At 35.2% G+C, this 18656-nt stretch overlaps 1 protein-coding gene across 2 annotated transcripts in view; it reads left to right on the top strand.

Moving 5' to 3' along the window:
• Window positions 1-18656, top strand: part of ARHGAP28 (Rho GTPase activating protein 28) — a 188870-nt gene that overhangs the window by 36932 nt on the left and 133282 nt on the right. Inside the window, exon 1 of one of the 2 annotated variants that reach the window (XM_074275324.1) lies at window positions 5092-5522. The exons of the other annotated variant lie outside the window; for it this stretch is intronic. The gene's annotated coding sequence lies outside the window, so the exon portion shown is untranslated. Of the gene's footprint in view, window positions 1-5091; window positions 5523-18656 lie in introns of those variants that run through there. 2 annotated transcript variants of the gene reach the window in all.

Below are 18656 nucleotides of genomic sequence, written 5' to 3'. Positions count from 1 at the left end.
GCCTGGTCAAAGTGGCCAATATAGTTAATAGCAGAACTGGAGCTGGTTCAGCCTAACTCAAATTGGGATTTAAAATGCAGCCATCTCCATTTCCAGATTTTTATGTGAGTCAAAATAAGATAAAAAAATAAGGATCTGGGTGGTAGCACCCAAGAACTAGATCAAATTGATGACATAAGATAATTGCAAATTTGGCAGAATGACAAGATAGGATTTTTATATTAAATGGGAGAAGGAAGAATAGGAAAACATCTGGACTGGTGATTTCAGAGATGTAAGGATTTTCTGGTGTGGGAATTCCCTCCACCAGAACAGAAAGGCAACTCTTTGGTAATTTATAATTTTAAAAAGTTATGGGCTTGTCCATGGTCATGCTGCTAATATAGGTCAGAGGTGATACTTGAATCAAAGATTCCTGACTTTTAGATCAGCTCTTTATCCACTATAACAAACCAGCTCTATAGTTATATTGAATTGCAGAAAATCATGTTACAGATATACTATGTGCAAGAAATTAGTTGATATAAGATTTTTTTCTTAATTTGGGAAATAGAGGGTCAGTCTTGTTTTTTTCTAAATAATATTTATTTTCCCCCAATTATAGGTATAGAAAATTTTAAATATCAATGTTTAAAATTTTTAGTTCCAAATTTTCTTTCTCTTTCCTTAATGTCTACTCTGAGACAGTAAGCAATTTGTTATAGGTTATATATGTTGAATCGTGCAAAATATATTGCCATATTAGTCATGTTGTAAAAGAAGACACAGGGAAAAAACTGTGGAAAAAAATGCAGAAAGTGAAAAATAATAGGCTTTAATCTACATTCAGACTCCATAGTTATTTCTCTGGAGATGGGATAGCATTTTCCATCATGGCTTTTTTGTAACTGTCTTGATCATTGTATTGCTTAGAAGAGATAAGCTAATAACAGTTGATTATCCCACAATGTTGCTGTTACTGTGTACAATGTTCTTCTCCTGGTTCTGCTCACTTCACTTTGTATTAATTCATATAAGTCTTTCTAGATTTTTCTGAAATTTCATCTGGTCATCATTTCTTATAGCAGAGTAACAGTCCATTATAATCATATACCACAATTTGTTTAGTCATTCTCCAATTAATGGGCATCCCTTCATTTTCAAATTCTTTACCACTACAAAAAGAGATGCTATAAATATTTTTGAACATATGGTGAGATAGATAGAATCTTCTGATTTATTCATTCATTCAACAACAAACTTTTTTTTTTTTTAAGCAGAAAATATGTATCTGTAAGAATAGAAATTAAGCAGAACTTGTCAAATTGCACTGGGAAAGGGAATTTCATCACTTACAAGTTCCCTATTCTAGTAACACCACAAATCCAATGCCTATCTCTAATCCCATCTCTCCTTTATTAGTCTTGAGATCAGGGACTTTTATTTGTATACTCTGTGCTTGCCAAATGTAATTTAATTATATACAATATATTTTGAGAAACTAACAGCTCTAATCTTCAAATATTGCTTTTTAGTTTTAGCAACCATGATCATATTATATATTTGGGAAAAGAAGTTAAAATATAAAAAATAAAATATGCAATCAAGCAAATAAATTAAAAATGCCTTGACTAAGTTGACAAGATTAATCTGAATCTCTTCATATAAAAAAATACTTAATGTGACAATTTAGTGAAAGGTTTATTAACTTTGTTGTTGTTATTGATCCTTTCTTAAAATAAATTTTAATTTATAAGATAAAATATGTAGAAATGCATTGTTATTGTGATTTGTAAGGCAATTGGGGCTAAGTGACTTGCCCAAGGTCATACAGCTAGTAAGTGATAAGTGTCTGAGGATGATTTTGAACTCAGGTCCTCCTGACTGTGAAGCTGGTACTTTAGTATGCTATCTAGCTGCCCCAAGAGATGTATTTTTATATAAGACTCATGTTCTCAAGGACTTTATAGTATAGTAGAATACAAAATGCAATTAAAATTGGAATAAAAATATATTTACAATAAAAATAATAGTAAATAGCATTTATCCAGCACTTAAAGGTTTACAAAGTACTTCATATTTCATTTGATTTTCACAAAAGTAGGTGCTTCTATTATGCCAATTTTACAGTGAGGAAACGGGCTAAGAGAGTGTTTATGATTGCTCAGCTACATAAGGAATTTGAAGCAAGGATTCAAACTTTGGATCTTTTTGACTCTGGTTCCAGCTATCCTTGGTGTCACCATTTCTCTGTTCACTGTACTACAAAGAACATAAAGATTTATTTTCCTAATTTTTTTAAAAAGACATTATCTTTTTATGCATGTTTCTTTGCTGTGTCACTTCATAGCCACATAGATAAAACATTTATTAAGTGCTTCCTCTGTTGTAGGCATTGTGCAATTTCATAATTTCTTTTCCATTGCCTCTCCTATGTGGCATCCCAATATACCATGGCCACACCACAATTGGTAAGATATGCTGGACCTCGCCTAAATCTAGTTATGTAGGAGCTCATTACTGCACTCCTTTCCCTGATTTAAGGCCCTTGTGACATTCATTATGATGAAATTATCCTGACAAAACCCAGTGCTTTTGTACTGGAAAGATGACTGTTTTATGTTAAAAGATAATCTACAGACTACTTCCTTTCAGAGATTTTCTTAATAGGTCAGTGGGATTACAACATACTCACAGTATACCCTTATACAAAATTGACTATTTGCTAAGGCCTACAGGATAAACTTATTTCCTTACTGTCTCACTTTTGTTTCTACTTCCTTTTGATTTTCTCATTTTTCCCTTTATCCATCTCACATAGAGTCCCATAATTCTCTTTCTACACTGTAAACCTCATTTAGAAAATCACTGAAGATATCATGACACTGTCAAAATCAGCATTATTCTTCCAATTTCTTCAGGTTCAAAATCTTAGTTCCATCCTCATCTCTTCTTAGGTGACTAAGTGATGTGGTGAACAGTGTGTTGGGCCTAGAATCAGGAATTCAAATTCAGCCTCAGACACTGACTGTCACCCTGGGCAAGTCACTTAACTCTCTTTTGCCTCAGTTTTCTTATCTATAAAATGAACTGGAGAAGGAAGAAACAAATTACTCCAACATTTTTGCCAAGAAAATCCCAAATGGGTGAAAAGGGCTGAAACTCTTGAGTTAACACTGAGGTGAGTTAATGCACTGAGGTTGGACAATCAAGCACTTGAGGTTAATTACCGATTGGACAATACTCTATTAGTATATGCTTGGAAAATGGCCCTTCCCACTATCCTGTGCTGGCCCAATCATTTGGTGTATGTAGAGAACTGTTGGAGGGACTAGGGGGTGGAGTGAGACTTGCCAGAATCACTTCTGAGCAGGAGACAAAATGGTGGGGTCACTTGGGGCCATTCCCTTCACTTCTACTGCTAAAGACCAAGAATAAAGACTAAGGACTTTTCTTATCCTGCCTCTGGCTGATTCTAAAGTATCCAGGATGCTAATGCGGTCATCACAAATGGAGTCATGAAAAGTTGAATATGACTGAAAAACTACTGAAAAACAACAACAACAATAGCATGGAATATCTAGGTGAATATGCCAGTCATGATGACTGGAGCTCAAAAGAGAGAGGAGAGCTAGACAGGAGTTATTTGATAGTTGAGCCCATGAAAGCCAATAAGATCATTAAAATAGAGAAAGAAAAAAAGGGAGAGTCCTCGGGGACACACTTGTGCAATGGAAATAGTAGATGGACTCCAAACTTCCAGAGAATTGATTATGATTAGATGGAAGAATTTAAGTGTTGAGAGTATTTAATATTTATGTGAGTATGGTAAAAGTACATGGTAAAAGGCAAAACCATTATTGTTTATGGGTTAGAAGTTGGAATGAAGAGTACTGAGGATAAGAGTTGAAGAGTTGGAAAAATGGCAATAGGGTTATTGGAGTTGACGTCAATATGTAAGCTGAAGTTCGAAATAAAAGGGCAGAATTTAGGGAGGAGAGAATGTGGTAAACTAAATTCCAAATTCTTTGATCTGGAAGTTATTGAGAACCACAACTGGAATAGGAGTAAGTGATTGGTCTGAATGGTTTGAACTTCAAAGGACAAGAAGTTGCTGAGTAAAGTTGAGAGGAGGACCAATGCTGACAATGTTTGTGGGCAGGAAAGAAATTATAGCCTGATCTGGAAAGGATGACCAGGGTTATAGTGTCATCTGGAGATAACTAGGTTTTTCTGATGGCACGGAGAGAGAATGTGGGAGAGGAAGATATCTAGATTGCAGGGTGGGGGAATGGGTAGGGCTGATGTGCACAGTTATAAAAGAAGACATTGTCAATGGGCATTCGTGTGTAAATCATCTGGGTGCTATGTTCACTTCTAAGTGTCATTTCTGCTTTCTTGATTGAAGAGTTGCTGATTCTGATAGCTCATAAGTTAATCTGTTACTAATGAGTAATAGTTAAAGGAAAGCAGATTTCTTTTGCCTTGGAAAAACATTTCAATTTTTTTTTCATTCTCAAGTGATTTGATGATACTTTATAAGAAAACTAAAATAATATTTTCATCAGAAGATATCTAGGGAACATATTTGCACCAACTACCATAAAATTAGAAGAAAAAAAATGTTGCATTTGTAGAACAGATGATTTTATTATGTATTAGCTATTACACTGATGAATAGTTTGGCTATTCATTACTGTATGCATTTAATTGATATTAGACCATATTAATCATTTAATTTAGGTTCCAAAAGCAAATTTGCTAATGCCTATTTATCCTTGTTAATGTCTCATAATATTTCTACTTCACTACACATTATTAATCCTCACTACTACTGTTGGGGTGAAAATTTGGTGGAGCTGGTTGAAATTCTTTCCCTATTTACTCCAACATTCATGATTTCTGGAGCCATTTCAAAGAAACTTGGACATTATCACAAGCTACCACAGGGCCCCCAAACCCAAATGAAAACAATGAAGGAACACAGACCTTCCTTCCTCTCCCAATTACATCATTGGAGTCACTAGTTAATAAAGGGACACTGTATTTGATTTTAAAACTTCCTTATAGGCTCTCTTGTCTCTCCTTTCTTGTCCCTCCCAGTTCGCCTCTAATGACTGCTTCCTCTCTCACACACACACCTCTCATGTTTCCCATCTTCATTCCTGGCCATTTGCCCAGGTGATTGATTAAGCCTAGAATACAAAGGAGGGACAGTCCAGGCAGCAGCAAACATTGGAATAAATGGTCCCCTCCAAAGCCACCCAGAACTCCGATTTCAGAAGCTTACACATGAATGTGGACAGACCAAGCAAAGACAGTACAGTGAAATGTGCTCTAGCTATTGCTGATGTCTTGGGTCATTCCGTGAGTGTTAATCTCCGAATCCAAGACTGAAACACAGATTTTGCTCCTTCCTTCTACTTAAAAAGGTACAAATAGATAACAACAGAGTGGCTGTTTTCAATGGTTCTTGGTTTCTGCTCCACCGCTAAACTCAGTCACACCTGCAGGGATGAGTGATTAGATTTCTAAGGAATTATGTGAGTATCATTTTGCTAAGTTATTGGTCTTTTTGTCGCCAGCACCTATACCTAATTCTTTTTATACTCTTCATATTTCTATTGGCTTTTGTCTTCCATTCATTGACTTGACTCTGAATGCTTCTCCCACTTCTGTTGTTGCTATAAACCCTATACTTAGACCTTCTAGATGAAATAAAAATAGAATTTTAGACCTTTCAGACTAAATCAATTGCTATTGTGTTTTCCAGAGATGCTGCCCATTCGAGTGGGTCTGATTGCAGGCAATAACTGAGGGGAGAACAGAGAAAGGAGGGCTTGGTAATAGCTGGGTGCCTGATTTGAAATGGTATACTATGGATTTATTTTGGGAGTAGATTGCGGCAGGAGATGGTAAAAAGTAACCCTGAAATTAGATCCTTCAGTCTTCTCTTGTTTACATCAGGTAAAATAATTCAAGTTTTAGAAGGAATAAATGACGTAAGGGAAACAAAGTTGAAACAAGAACCTTTTCTCTTAATTAAAAATGAATTCCTTCTAACTTAGCTTTTAAAAGTGCTTTTTTAGATGTGCTTACCTTGACTGCTAATGGGGATAGAAAATGCACATTGTCTTTTCCCTGAGAACAAATAAAGAGAAATCACATTTTTCTCTGAATAATCTCAGTTTTCTATTTTTAGGGACTCAGAGACAATTTAGTCTTCTAACAAATTAATGGTGGGCAGTGAATTTGAATTTGCTGAACTGCACAATCTGAGATTATTAACATATAATATTGAGAAACTAGCTTCAATTAAGTTTTGTTTTGCTTAACTTTATAACATTTCTATGGGACTGTAATGACTCTTTTCTTAAAGTAAATGAACAAATGAGTTTCAAAGATCTTAAATTGAAATGTCTGGGCATCTTGTTTTCTGTTTGAAATTTAGAAAATTTTTTTGTCTATATCCTATATTCTATATCCATATAGGATAAACTTTGCCTTTCTACATTTATATTAGGCAGCCATCTGAAAAAAACTCCCAACAACTTTACATTGTTTCCTATATGGATATGTAAAGTTGTTGGGAGTTTTTTTTCAGCTGCCTAATATAAATGTAGAAAGGCAAAGTTTACATGATTCTATTCCAAGCTTTTATTGATCATATTTTGGTGAGATCCCAATCTTTGTTCGCAGTCTCATGGTTAAGTTTCTCTAAAAATGATAGTCATAACATATTCTCTCTTTACATTGAATTCCCTTAATTCTTTATGCTTACTAACTTAAGATGAGAGTGTTTACATTAAGGTACAAAAGAGGAGGTAATTACTTAGAAAGAAGTGACATTGTTATATGATTGAACATAAAATGTATTTTTCCTTGATCCCTGGTCATGTCACTGAAGTTACAATTAAAATCTTTAAAATTTTCTGAATTGTTGTAAAATTTTCAAGTTGTTCTAGATTTCTTAAATTTTTTCCACTTGGCACCCTTTTTGTCTGAGAAAATTTCCAGATATATAGATATATAAAATTAATATAAAAATCAAATATTTACAGATAATAAATCATAAAGAAATGTATTTTAAAAAATTAATTGATAGACATATAAATTTATCATTTAGTAAAGATGAAAACAAATTTGCATGTTGATAAGGACATGTAGTTTACTTTTACAAAAGGAATTAAATCCTGGCAGAATATTTGACACTGAGGGACATAGAACATTCAGAAACTTTTAGCTGTTGCCAAATTTTTCATGGCCTCCATGTTTAGTTATATGACCCCATGCATATGGGATCATGACTCACAGTTCAAGAGGCTTTGTTCTAGATAACATAATTATCATTCTCTCTTAGGTGATCTAAAAATTTATCTTTTACAGATTCAATGTCATCCATTAAAAATCACTGAAGCTGGTAAAAAGGAAAGAAAAATAAGGTAAATAAAGACAGGTAGCCTCTAACTTAAGAGTATTCCAAAAATTTGGAACAGAATCTTTGTCAATAATTTAGAATTCCAAATTTATTTATCTAATAAAAGCCATTTTGTCTCCTTTTCTTAGATATAGGTCTAAGTACCTTTTTACCTACCTTTTCTCTCCCTTCTAACATCTTCAAATATACTTCTTAAGTTATTTAATTCAAAACACATTTATTAAGAACATAGATGTTCATTTTGCAGTTGAGGAAACTGAGGTAGACAGAGCTTAAGTGACTTGTCCAGGATTGTTATAAGGATCAAATGAGATAACTGTGAAGTATTTGCTTCTCACAGTGCTTGGCAAATAGTAGGCATTTAGTAAGTGTTTATTCCCTTCCCTTCTAAAGTGCTTTGCAAACCTTAAATGGTCACATAAATATTAGCTACTATTCCATTCTACTTTGACGGTCTAAGATATTACATAGAAAAGTGAACCTAAGGCAAGTTATAATAAGGATAAATAAGGAAATAAATAGGAAAATTTGGGGAGTGAACACTTTCTCTTTTAGTGATAAGGGAAGACTTTATACAGCAATGGCCCAATATTGAGTTGACCATCAAAAAGGAAAGAAGGATTCTTGAAAGCTGAGGATGAGGAATGAATCCCAGACATAGGGGATAGATTACCAGAGCTTTCCCCCATCTCATTCAGGCCAAACTCTAATACCCCAACATACTTCATGCTGCAAAATGATCTGCTTTTCATCTCAGTCAAAACTCCTTTAGTGCAGGGAATTTCTTAACTATTTACTACTAATGTGTGTATGATTAATTTTTCCTTTATTCAAGAGGTATTTGCATTTTAAAAGAAAATGCTTGCTAAACCCAAATGAATTAATGTTGGATATATATTTGATTCTACAACAAAGTTAAAAAAAAAAAAAAAAGAACCATTATCCAAATGGTCTTATGAAAAGTTGGACACAGTTGCAACAATTGACCAAGAAACCCCATGATTATATAACATCTAAAACAAACATAATGATATCTTATTTTAGAAACTAAGAAGAGTCACATCTGCCCATGAGTATTTGGAGGGGAGATTGTCTGAGAATACTGGCTCTGATAATAGAAAGTGATGATCACACTTCATCAAGATTGGATCAGAGCTGGCTGATCTCAGTTCCTCTTTTGTCAGGGTTACTAGACTGCTAAATACAAAGAATGCTGTCGATGTCATTTATTTAGGTTTTAGTAAAGCATTTCATAGTTGTTCATGCTATTCTTATAGACAAAATGGAGAAATATAAACTAGACTTTAGTATAATTTGGTCAGTTCAGAATGAGTTAAGTATTAAAATCCCAAAGTAGTCGTTAGTGGTTGACTATCATCTAAAAAGAAAGTTTCTGGGGAAATACCCCCAGGGATCTGATGGTATGATTTACTATTGGTATCAATGACTTATGGATATAGGTGACATATTTAACAAATTTGGCATTTGAACCAAAACTGACATTCATATGCACTTCTGAAATAAGCAGATCCTTTCATATCAGATTCAGTTTTTTTGTTTTTTGTTGATTACTTAAACATAGGAAAGTATTATCAATTAAATTTAAAATTGTGTGTGTGTTCATTTATCTTCTTTCTTCTTTCCTCCACCCTGATTAATGAACATTTACCAGTATACCTCCATATTGCTCTATAAATCCTCACGTTTAGCAGGAATTTGATAGAAGACTCAGGGAAGGAAGTCATCAGACTGTAGGACAGTAATAATAATGATTATTATTACGATGATGAAGAATGAAAAGAAGAAAAAAAAACAATTTATATAGTGCTTTCAGGTTTGAAAAATGCCTTGCATATATTATCTAATTTGAGACACAAATAGCTAACTCATTGAATGACTGAATTGGGAGACCAAGAGATTTCATTAGACTGGAATATTGTACAAAAACTAACAAGATGAAATTTGATGGACACAAGTTTAAAGTCTTGAGTTCAAGAAATTGATTTTGTAGGCAGAAGATGGGAAAAAGATAGCTACAGAGCAATTTATTTGAAAATGAAGTGGGAGTTTTAGTGAACTCTTAGTTTAACATCAAACTACAATGTGAAACAAACAAACAAACAAGAAAAGCAAAATGGGATTAAGAAAGGCATAGTGTCCTGGAGTATGGAGGCAATTATTCCACTATACTCTGCTTGGTCAGATCACCCCAGGAATATCATGTTATTTTGGAGACTGTTTTAGGAAGGATAATGATAAAGCTGTTTCATATTCCAGAAAATTAAAACCAGTGTAGTGAAGGGCCTAGAGAAGGGCTTCTTGGATCACTTGAAGAAACTGTTAAGAAAGGCAAACCTGAGTGTTTGAGTAAGGGAATGATTTGTTCTTCTTGGCTCCAAAGGGCAGAATTGGGAGCAGTGTCTGCAGGGTGCACAGAAGAGATGTAGACTTATTATAAACAACAAATTAGAACAATTGAAGAATGTGATGGGCTGTCTAGGAATGTTAACAATTGAAGATTTCATAAATATCATCCATAGAAATTATCATTCTCCAAAGATAAAGATTTTATAAATAAAAAAATAAAATACAGAAGGAACTTTATTTACAAAAAAAAAAAAAATAAAAATTAAAAAAAAAATAAGTTTCAGTGAGCTCCCCCTTCCCTGGAAAACTTCAAGAAAAGGTAAGATGGCCACTTGTCAGGAATATTGTGTATGCACCTGTCAGATTGGCTAAGATGACAGGAACAAATAACGATGAATGTTGGAGGGGCTGTGGGAAAACTGGGACACTGATGCATTGTTGGTGGAGTTGTGAAAGAATCCAACCATTCTGGAGAGCAATCTGGAATTATGCCCAAAAAGTTATCAAAATGTGCATACCCTTTGACCCAGCCATACTACTACTGGGCTTATACCCCAAGGAACTACTAGAGAAGGGAAAGGGTCCTGTATGTGCCAAAATGTTTGTGGCAGCCCTTTTCATAGTGGCTAGAAGCTGGAAGATGAATGGATGTCCATCAATTGGAGAATGGTTGGGTAAACTATGGTATATGAATGTTATGGAATATTATTGTTCTATAAGAAATGACCAACAGGAGAAATACAGAGAGGCTTGGAGAGACTTACATCAACTGATGCTGAGTGAAACGAGCAGAACCAGAAGATCATTATACACTTCAACAATGATACTGTATGACGATGTATTCTGATGGAAGTGGAAATCTTCAACATAGAGAAGAACTAATCCAATTCCAATTGATTAATGATGGACAGAACCAGCTACATCCAGAAAAGGAACACTGGGAAATGAATGTAAACTGTTATTTTTACCTTCTGAATCCAATTCTTCCTGTGCAACAAAAAATTCGGTTCTACACACATATATTGTATCTAAATTATACTGTAATATATTTAACATATATAAGACTGCTTGCCATCTGGGGGAGGGGGTTGGGGGAGGAAGGGAAAAAATCTGAATAGAAGTAAGTGCAAGGGATAATGTTGTAAAAAATTACCCATGCATATGTACTGTCAAAAAATGTTATAATTATAAAATAAAATAAAAAATTTAAAAAAAAAAAAAAAAAAAAAAAAAAAAAAGGAATATTGTGTATGGAGGTGGGTGGATGAGGGGAGTGACGAGTAATAGTGGTGTTTGGTGGAAATCTCTAAATACATGGCTTTCTAAGATGTCTTCCAACTCTGAGAATCTGTAATTATCTGGGGGGAATTTTATTTTTGATTAGAGTGGTCTCTTGATAAAGCTAGCATGATATAGAGATATCTCAAGACTACTTCCTTTAAAAACTTCTTCAAAACTTTCTTCTCTCCCTCTTGATTTTCCTTCAGTCAGAAATTCTCTAAAAGCTAGCATCTCTTCTGTCTCCCCTCACTTTATCCATGGCTCCAGAGGAAGCCCTTGCCTGTCATTCTCTTTACTATATGTTCCTTCTCAACAATTTGTATGAATCATTTGTAAGTTCAGCTTTTACAACTTGAAGACTACATACATGTATAGAGTTTAATTTCTAATTAGTTTTAATAGTAAGTTTGGTGACAGTTAACGATAGTCAATTATGAATCATCAAATATGGTATAGTATAATTTCTTCTTTTCACTTCTATAGAAGTAAACTTCCAAAGCTAATATAATACTATTTTAACATCTGTAGCTCCATGAGCTAAATCTGGGTAAAGGGAATTAAACCTCATGCTTCAGAGTATACATGTAAGCTGATCTTCCAGACATAAAGAAGGGAATTTCCTTCATATTCCTTGCACATATTATAAAGTTTCTTGTAATCAATGAAGAAAACTTAAATAGAAGGAAAATAGCTGGGATTCTAATTTGGCTAATTTTCTTTTCTTTCTTTCTTTCTTTTTTTTTTCCTTCCCTGAGGCTGGGGTTAAGTGACTTGCCCAGGGTCACACAGCTAGGAAGTGTTAAGTTAGTTAAGTGTTGCCTAACACTGAAAAAGGGTCCTCCTGAATTCAAGGCTGGTGCTCTATCCACTGCGTCACCTAGCTGCCCCTAATTTGGTTATTTTTCAAGAATAATCTTGTCTATGTTCTTTTTTGCCACCACTTTAGTACATGCTCTCCTCTCCTCTCTTGGACTATTTCAGTAACTCTCAATTTAATCTCTCTTCCGTAAGTCTCTGCCTACTCCAATCCATCCATCCTCCACTCAGCTGCCAAAGTGATTTTCTTAAATTGCCGGTCTGCCTATGTTACCTCCTTACTCAATAAAATCCAATGGCTTCCTACTACTTCCAGCAACCAATATAAATCGCTTTTCATTTAAAGCCCTTCACAACCAGGCCCTTTCCTACCTTTTCAGTTTCTTTAACTTTTATTCACCTCTTCATATGCTATGATTTAGCTACCCTGCCCTATTTGCTTTTCCTCATAGGCACTCCTTTCTTAGCTCCTTCTCCTACTTTCCCTTACTTCCTTCTGGACTCTGCTCAAATATGACTCTGTACTGGAGGTCTTTCCCAATCCCAATCCCCTCCTCTTCCCCTCCAATTCAGTGCCTTCTATCTGAGATAATCTTCCATTTACTCTGTGTATCTTTTGTATAGAATGTGAGCTCCATGAGATCAGGGGATTGGTTTTGCCTTAATTCTCCAATACCTAATGTAGTGTCTGCTTGTTGATGTTATGATAGAGAATAAAGCTGATCTGTCTTCAAGGACAAGCTTATCACAGAGCTCTTGGGAAAAAATTCGTGATTTCCCCCAAAGAATTGTAAAGGAATAGAGGAATAATGATATATTTATTAAAGATATTTTTTTAAAAGTCAGATGCAGGAGGAAAAACTAAGTGAGACAAAGTAGAATGGGCCAGCAGATGGGAGCCAAACTATGGGCAGACAATTCTAGAAGAAAAGGTGATTATAGGCCAGAGAGAGACAAACAAGCAGGAGTGAGTGAACTGGCAGGACTAGAGGGGGATGGACTTTTTGAGATTAGTCAAGGAGCTAAAAAGACAACTGATTAATTAAAAACTCCAAAATCTCTCAGAGGTCAGTATGGAAAAGAGGACTGATTTTTAGGTGAAGAAGGAACATTTAAGAAGAAAAATCTGTCAGGTTCCTAGTGCTGGTTACATTCTAAGTTTGTTAATTCCCTTCAGCTACTTTTCATTTTTATAGGGGTTTTGATGGAATGATTTTCTCCTATTAGTCTGTTTTATAACTTTTTCATGTTTGTTTTGCCAAAGCTTACAGAGGAACTGCAGAAGGAGGGACAGGAGGTCCATTTTTATTAGTTTACAAACTAGACAAAAGACGGTGGACTGTAAAATTTAGAGAAAGATTGTTATTATACAAATGCATGATGAGAAATTTTCTTTTAAAGTTTGGCGTTCTACCTTTTTTTTTTTTTTTTTTTTTTTTTTAAAGGTTTAATTATACTATAAACTGTCCCATTGAATTCTTGTGAATAGGAATGTCAGCACAATATTCTTGCTGAGGAGTTTGTAGGAATTTTGCTGGGGAGGAGGTAGGAATCTCAGGGAGGAGTGAGTAGAAAGGGAGGAACAGGAAACAGGTCTCAAGATAAGGAAAGGAACGAATTCTGGGTAGTAAGTAGACATCAGTCAGCTCATCAGCTTTGGAATAGGCATGTGCCAATGGCCTGGGCAGTTGCTGCACAAAGGTAGTGTGACAAAGAGATCCTATCTGAAATCTTAGGTGAATTGACTGGAGCTGGTTCCATTGATTGGCATAAGTAGAGCACCTTTTTTTCATTCCCTATCTTGTGGCCTGGCTATCAAGTCACTCCTGTATATTTCAATCATAAGAGCACTTTCATAAGCATTCATTGTTAGGAAGCAGCCCAAAGGCCAGGGATTTTGGCAAACATACCAGAGACTAGGATTAATGTACTAATCATGAAAGAATTTGAAAACATACTTGAGAGCTCCAGAGAAGTTTCACTGTTACCTTCATGGATGTTGAAATAATCACAAGAGCTCACTCAGAGAACTGATTATGTGATCAACCTAATGGCCAATTCTCAAATGTTTAGTTTTTAACATAATTTGGATTCAAGAGTGTAGAAATTTCAAAATAGTAATATTAAAAGTAATACCCTGGTGTGAATATTCTGGGGAGAAATGGTCTTTCTAATAATCCCTCACCAAAACCCTGCTGAGGTCAGGGTTTGTCCTGGTCACAGAAAAAGGAATTCTTGCTAGAAACTTATCAGTCTTTAAAGGAATTTGCCATTAACACAGAGAGGGTGCTAGGATATGACAGTTAGGAAAATCCCTTGCAGCAGGACTGGTATAATGTGGAGGTTCTTACCTTTGGGGGAGGTAATGCATCCATTTCAAGGGACCTACAGATCGTAACACATTAAATTTTTTTTCAATACAGTTTTATTTTTCCAATTATACATACAGTTTTCAACATTCATTTTTTAAGACCTTGTATTCCAAATGTTTTTCCCTTTGTCCCTTACCTCCCCCTCCTCAAAACAACAAGCAATATGATATAGCTTAAATATGTTAACACAGATTTAAAAAAAACAACTATATTTTAGTATAATCACTTATAATCTTGCATATTTGATTTTATGCATTTTTAAAAACATTCTGAGAAGAGGTCCAAAAGCTCAATTAGATTGCTAGAGAGTTCTATAACACACGCACACACACACACAGACACACATAAAACACACATGTTAATTATCCTTAGTATAATAGATAGAAGCATTGGAGAAAGGAATACATAGGTTTAAGTATTGCCTGTAAAACACACATTAGATGTGTGACTATGGCAAATTTTGATTGATTTTTGGTGTCCTAGGCAACTCTTCAAAATTTAAAAGTTACACATTAGTTGCCAATCTCTATTAGTGGAAAAATCTTCCTTCCTTCCTTCCTCCCTCTCTTCTTTCCTTCCTTCCCTCCTTTCTTCCCTCCCTTTCTCCCTCTCCCTTCCTTCTTCCCTTTTTTCCTCCCTTCCTCCAATGAGAGCAATAATGATACATATATGTAAATATGCACATATACATAAGTCCCTTGAGGATAGGAACTGTCTTTTGCCTCTTATTGAAACTCTAGTACTTAACATAATGTCTGGCATGTAGTAGATACTTAATAAATGTTGATTGCTTTATAGTCGCAGGCATACATATTATTATTACTCATTTTATTTGATTTTTCATGACTTCATGTTATCTTTGCAGAGATAATAGGAATAGTTTGCAATTTTCTTCTTTAGCTAATTTTACAGATGAGGAAACTAAGGCAGACAGGATTGTGTCATAAAACTAATATCTGAGGCCAAATTTAAACTGAAATCCTCCTGAGGCCAGGTCTAGCACTTTATCACTGTAATACCTGGATGCTGTCTCCTTCCCCTATCTTCCTTTCCCCCTCCCCTCCTTTTCTTCCTCTTCCTCCTAACTACTATGACAGCTAGGTGGCAGAGTGGATAGAAGTCCTGGAGTCAGAAAGACAGAGTTCAGATATGACCTAGACACTTACTAGCTATGTGCCCTTGGACAAGTCACTTTACCCTTGCCTAAAACTAAAAAAGGAAATGAGAAAACACTCTAGTATCTTTGCCAAGAAAATCTCATGCATAGTTGGCACATTCATGAGGAATCAGACACAACTGGACAATAACTATTACACTTCTCATACTATATTGAATTCTGGGACAAATTAGGAAATAGACAATTTAAGTTTTTCATAAGATTTGAACTCCCTTACTTTAAAATTTATATAGAAATGCCTAGCTCTTCTGCCACAAATTGATCCAGATTTCATAAAATAGCTAAAATAGAAGTACTCAGTCTTCAGGATAGTCTGGCCATGACCAAGAGTGGCTTTTGTTTTATGATCTGGTTTTTAGTAGCTTTCTGCCTGCCACAAATATTGATGAGATGAGTTTCTTCTATTGCTGTTTCTGCAGCTACAACAACAAAAGTGTAACGATTTGCTGTTAGTGAATCTATGGTTCTCAGATCTATTTTTCTAATGAGATCTATTATTCATTTCCTATCTGGAGTTGTCCAGTCTTAGTCATAGTCAAAAAAAAATTAGAACTTGAGCCTTGAACCCTAAAAGCTTCTCTGTTTTTAAAATGTCAGTAATTCACAGAGCCTTGAAGACTATTCTTTTTTTTTTTTCTTTTTAAAAATATTTATATTGGAACCAACCCCCAACTTGTAACATGGCAGGAAATAAATCATATCATGGAAAGGAAAGTTAAAAAAAAAAAAGCCAGCTAGCAATGGCAGTTCTTAAAAACGTGAACACAATCACATATTTCTATCTTGAAGTTTGTAGGAATAATAGCAAATTAGCTCCCTCACTCATCAAGACTAGCTGCAGTATCTTCTCCTTCCTAACCTAAGAGCTGATAGGAACTGCTCTTAGGAAAGGCAAAATGAGCATCAGTCCAAATTGGGTATTGGTGAGGATTCTTTTTGAAAAAAGAGATTCGTTAAAATGCCTCACTGGGTGCCATCAAAGCTACACCTCAAAGCTACACCTTTTTATTGACAAAATGGGTACAAATGGAACTAATAGTGGGTGATTATGTTAGCTTATATAGAGAAGTTTAAGGGGAAAAAAAGAGAGAGAGAGAGAGATTCGATAAAATGGATTTCTGGTCAAATGATGTAACTTTCAACAACTTTATCTCCCAAATGAGGGAAGCAAGAAGAGTATGTGCCATATTCAAGTTTAACTCTGCCCTATAATTGACCTATATTCTAAAATACAATGAGTGATATAATACGTCTTCAGGAAAGAGATGATTTTTCTGTGTTTCTTTTGATAGCTTAACAACATCTTCCCTAAAAGTTCAGTTGTGATGCCTAATGTGGGGAAGTGATCCTGTTCTCTGTAAGGATCATGTGGAAGGCAAACTAGCAAGCTTTACCAAGATGGGAAAGACTTTAAAATGGGCTAGTATCTCTGGTGTTAGGATCAACTTAGGTAAATCTGGAGAACCTTGAAATATTTAAGCTTTAAGGAATAATTTTATTTACTATTTAATTTGTATTTATGTTCTTTACTACTAAAGAGAGAGGAAGCATGCTGCTTCCAGCTCCAAGAAATCTCTGCCCCATTTCTAGCCACAACCCTTCACAGAGATTTCAATCTATAATCATCTCAACCATCATAGTCATCTGTCTTGCATTCCCCCCCCCCTTATTTCGTCTATGTAACCCAAATGGTTAAGTGGAAGCCACTGCTGCTGAAGAAAAGGGAAGCCTTTTCCACTGAGGACAGAGAAGACATAGCTGCCATCTTCAACCTCAAATTCTACTCTTCACTGATTATAGGAATCCTACTGCTGAGTATCCTCCTGGTATTTTGAATTCAATATATTTTTTTAATCTTTGAGTTGTTTTAGTCATGTCCAACTCTCTGTGACCCCATTTGGGATTTTCTTGGCAGACATATTGGAGTGATTTGTCATTTTTCTCTGCAGTCCGTGTTACAGATGAGGAAACTGAGGCAAACAAGGGTAAGTGACTTTAACTAGAGTCACACAGCTAGTGTGTCTGAGGCTAGAATTTAACTGAGGTCTTCCTGATCCCAGGTTTTGTGCTCTATCCACTGTGCCACCTTTCAATATATTTACAACTGAAATCATAGTATCTCCCTAAATCCACTCTTCTAAATTCGCTTATTTCTTTTAAAGGTCCTATCTTCAAGTCACTGAGAAAGACATTATCTTTGACTCCTGCTACATAGTAGATGCTTAGTATTTATTGATTAATTATTTCTTCCTTTCCCTTCTGTATCTAATTGGTTGCCAAATCTTGTCAGTTCTCCTTCCATTGCTTCTATGAAGTCTATCTACTTTTCTCCTGTCATACAGCTATTCTCTGAATTCAGGATCTTAGAACCTCTGGATTAGACTGTTAGAATAGCCTTCTAATTGATCTTCTTGTTTCCCGTGTCTCTCTTCCACAATCTTTTCTTCACACAACTACCAAAATCATATTCCCATGTCATTGCCTTGTTCAGAAACCTTCAGTAGTTTCACATTGCCCTTAGAGTATGAAGTATAAATGAATGACCTCAAGACCTTCCATAAGTTGACCCCATCTTGTCTTTCTCTTATTTCTCTGTACTTCTCTCTCTATACTCAACCATTTAGCCAAACAGGGGTATTAAATGTCCTCTGACCTCCGCATTTCTTCTCTTAACCTTCACATGTTGAATAAGTCTTCCCCCATGTCTGGCATACACTTGCTCCTCATCTTAATAGTTTTAAGAGGCAACCTTTGCCTCATTTCTTACATACCCTTAATTTCTGTTGCTTCAGTCAAATTGAGATTGAATCTGAGACCATCTTTAATCATCCTGATATATAACTTGCCTTGGGACCCAGATGGCTTCAGAGGAAAAAGTGAAGCAATTCCCTTGCGTCTTATGGCATCATCTCCCTGATATCATGGTCCTCTCCAAGAATGATGTTCACATTATATCTCCCCCTTTGTGATGCAGATCAGTTGCTACCTCCCCAATTGCTAGCTATGTAGGAGTATTCTCTCCTTCCTCAGTTTCTTTCAAGTGCTTTGTCTTATCTTTGACTTGATTCCCACATTCTCTACCCTGTATCTACTTCTCTCTACGTTTTGTAGAATGTACAGCTTCTTGAGAGCAGGGATTATGTCCTTCCTATCTTTGGGCTTCTACTGCCTAGAACTGTGTCTTTACACATAATAAGCACTTAATACATAATATAAATAGTAATAG

Source organism: Sminthopsis crassicaudata, chromosome 1 (genome assembly GCF_048593235.1).
Source record: "Sminthopsis crassicaudata isolate SCR6 chromosome 1, ASM4859323v1, whole genome shotgun sequence".
Lineage (NCBI taxonomy): Eukaryota > Metazoa > Chordata > Mammalia > Dasyuromorphia > Dasyuridae > Sminthopsis > Sminthopsis crassicaudata.
This window is presented reverse-complemented; position numbering and strand designations above follow the sequence as displayed.